We start from the raw sequence: 619 nt of genomic DNA, 5'->3' as shown, positions 1-619 counted from the left end.
CACACGACTGTTACCTTTAAAAACCCAGCAGACTACTGCACACATCGGATTCAACATTACATATTGATTTTAATGAATATGATGTATCTCCTGGGTGACTTTCAGCAGCCTCCTGGGGCCTGGTATGTAATGCCTACAGACTCCAGGGGGGTTGGCAACCCTCGGTCCATCTCGTGTGCGCCCCTGGCAGGGCTGCGGGTGCTGTGAGGGGATCTGAGGCACAGAGGGAAGCCCCGAGCACCACCAAAAGCGCAAGCCCTGTTGGTCGAAATACTTTTCGTATTTTAAGGATCGGCGTTTTGATTCGAGTAGGGGTGAAATCTTTGCAATAAGAGTTCAGATCTTATTTTGCAAGACACTGAGGGACTCAGGGCTGAGACTGGCGGACCCCAGGGCTGCAGCGTGTCCACCCTGGGGTGCGAATGGCTTCTCCAGCAGTAGGGAGCAGCCCCATGACGGCTGGGGCGCGCGTGCCAGCAGCCCCCTCCCTCCACGCCCATGTTCAAAAGATGCTTTGCGCGCCCCCTCCTCACAGAGCCGCGCCCTGAGGCGTCTGAGCGCTGCCCCCACCAACGTCTCCAACTTCCTCCGCACGCCCCGCCCCCTTCCCCGCCTTCTC

The sequence above is a fragment of the Alligator sinensis genome, unplaced genomic scaffold (assembly GCF_000455745.1).
Source record: "Alligator sinensis unplaced genomic scaffold, ASM45574v1 scaffold1318_3, whole genome shotgun sequence".
Lineage (NCBI taxonomy): Eukaryota > Metazoa > Chordata > Crocodylia > Alligatoridae > Alligator > Alligator sinensis.
This window is presented reverse-complemented; position numbering follows the sequence as displayed.